This window comes from Loa loa (genome assembly GCF_000183805.2).
Source record: "Loa loa unplaced genomic scaffold supercont3.109, whole genome shotgun sequence".
NCBI lineage: Eukaryota > Metazoa > Nematoda > Chromadorea > Rhabditida > Onchocercidae > Loa > Loa loa.
In genome coordinates this window covers 24,296-27,103 of record NW_018108289.1, presented here as the reverse complement: position 1 = coordinate 27,103, position 2,808 = coordinate 24,296, and positions in this window count along the sequence as shown.

The window sequence follows — 2,808 nt, the reverse complement described above, 5'->3', positions numbered from 1 at the left end:
AACAATGCATACATACATATATTAAGGCATGTAATTTACATATACTTAACAATAGGAATTAACTATACAGATTGAATTATTGATTTAAAAAAAGAGAAAAAAGAAAATATGGAATTTTGGATGATAAAAATAGTCCCTGAAAAAAAAAAGGCAGGAATATTGCATACAAAATAATTTACTGTATATTAAACTTTACCACTTAAATCAAAGTGTAATGAGTAATTGTTTATTTGTTGTCACCTCCCGATATTATAAAGGTGAAAGTTCAATTTGTGATATAAACCGCAACAACAAGCAATTGTTTAAATTAAATTTAAATTTTATTTGTCAGCCAATTAACCAACTGTAAAGTAAAAAATCAACGATAGAGAATTGCAATTTTTCAACATCATGTGTTTTTTTTTTTTTTGAAATTTAATCACGACAAAAGGACAATAAGTAACACCAATTGGATGGAAATAAATTTTGAAAGACTAAACTGAAAATAAAATTTGGCTTCTATTTTTGCCTTTTTTTTCCTGATTAGCATGAAAAAATGGAATCATGAATGAATAAGTTATTGAAATAAATAATTTGAAAATGAAATAATAATGAAATTTTTGATTCAAATAATATAGAAGGAACAGCACCTTGTAATAGGAAAGGAAAAAAGAAAAAATTCGATTTAAATAAAACTTCATAACATGATATTATAAAAATTGCATGAAAAAAAATCCTCGATCAGGTAATAATTTCAAATTCAAAATTATGGGTTGCATGTGAATTGGAATTTGAAGTTATGAATTTTTAAAATTCCAAATTGAATTTTAGTCTTATTAATTCTAATTAAAAAGCATTATTTTTCAAATTTTAGCAATTTTTATGGGGAAAAACTCATTCAATTTAACATAGCATTTATTGAAAGTGAAAAAATTAACAAATAAATTGCAAATTTGAGAAATTGATTTCATTTCTTTGCAAATTTCAACGAGCATTTATATCAGCTATATATAATAATTTCTACTGATATTGTCTAATTTTTTAATTTAGTTTAAAGCAAAACTCAATAATTTATTATCGATTAATTTAATTGCTTTAAAATTGAATAATTTACTCATATTTAATTTAATTGACTCATTTAAAAATTAACACATCTGATTGTAACCACATGGTTTGATGTAGCAATATACTTTTAGGATGAATCTGTTTATATTATAATTAAAAATTATTCAATTTAGCTATTGGAAAATGTTTAATTATTATTTTGTCCCAAGCATTTCCAATTACTATTAATGAATAAATTGGGAAGAGAGATGAATAAAATATTTGTAAAATATTGATAAAAAAAAAAGAAAAAAACAACGGAAGAATAATATTTTATTAAATCGATTCTTCAATCAATCGATAATTCCTATTTTTAATATTATACTTAATTTATTAAATTTCTTGTTTCTACCAATTTTTTTTTCTCTTTTTTTTTTTTTTGTAATAAATCAGATCATTCTGTCTTTTTTCAATCATTCAAATTGTGACAAGAAAATTTTCTATTGCAATAAATGTGAATGATGAAATGGAGTGGTACTTTAAAAATTAAAAAATAAATTTTACGTTTTCCTTTTTTTTAATTTCTCAAATTATCCAATGGAAACGCTTTTTTTGCATTTTTTTTTTGGCTTAAATTAGGAAAAATGCAGCTGTAATTTGTTAAAATATTATTATATTTTAAAATTGTTTGTTTCAAAGTAACAAACAAATATTTTCCTTTTTTCCTTTTAAAGAAAAAAGAAACAATAAAATTAATAGTTATCAATTTATATACAAATACAAATTTACAATTGTGGAATAGTGGAAATGTCATATTTTTAAAATAGTTGAGAATGGAAATGAATATTTCCTTTAGAAAATTTCTGACAATTTTTTTTTTTTGCAAAAATTAATTTTAAATTAGTTTCTTTTTTTCCTTCATTCTCTGCATATTGTCAAGTAAAACTTTTTGCAAAACATGGATGAGAAAAAATTAACCCAAAAAGGAAGAAAAAAAAAAAGAATTGAATTTGATTTTCTAATTAACAGTAAATCAATATTTTTTCCTATTTCTGATTTATTTGGCAATGTAAAAAGAAAGGTTTATTATGATAAAATTTCTTTTGCCATCGAAAAATTTATTTTAATTAATGATTAATCCAATTTTAGTTTAATTTATAATCATAGTGATCCTTTGTGGAATATTATTGATGAGCATAATGAAATGATGGTTTGTTTTCGCTTTTTTTTTTTTCTCCCTATCTTTTAAAGCTATTTTCTTATCTAAAAATTCTTAATAAATTTAATTTACAAGAGGAAATTTCATTTTTACTATCTTTCAAACTTTTCCTTGTGAGGAAAGAATTAACAACCGATCGGGAAAAAAAAGGCAAAAATATATGCCAAATTTTATTTTCAGTTTAGTCTTTCAAAATTTATTTCCATCCAATTGGTGTTACTTATTGTCCTTTTGTCGTGATTAAATTTCAAAAAAAAAAAAAAGAAACACATGATGTTGAAAAATTGCAATTCTCTATCGTTGATTTTTTACTTTACAGTTGGTTAATTGGCAGACAAATAAAATTTAAATTTAATTTAAACAATTGCTTGTTGTTGCGGTTCATATCACAAATTGAACTTTCACCTTTATAATATCGGGAGGTGACAACAAATAAACAATTTCTTATTACACTTTGTATTTAAGTGATAAAGTTTAATATACAGTAAATTATTTTGTATGCAATATTCCTGCCTTTTTTTTTCCTAGAGACTATTTTTATCATCCAAAATTCCATATTTTCTTTT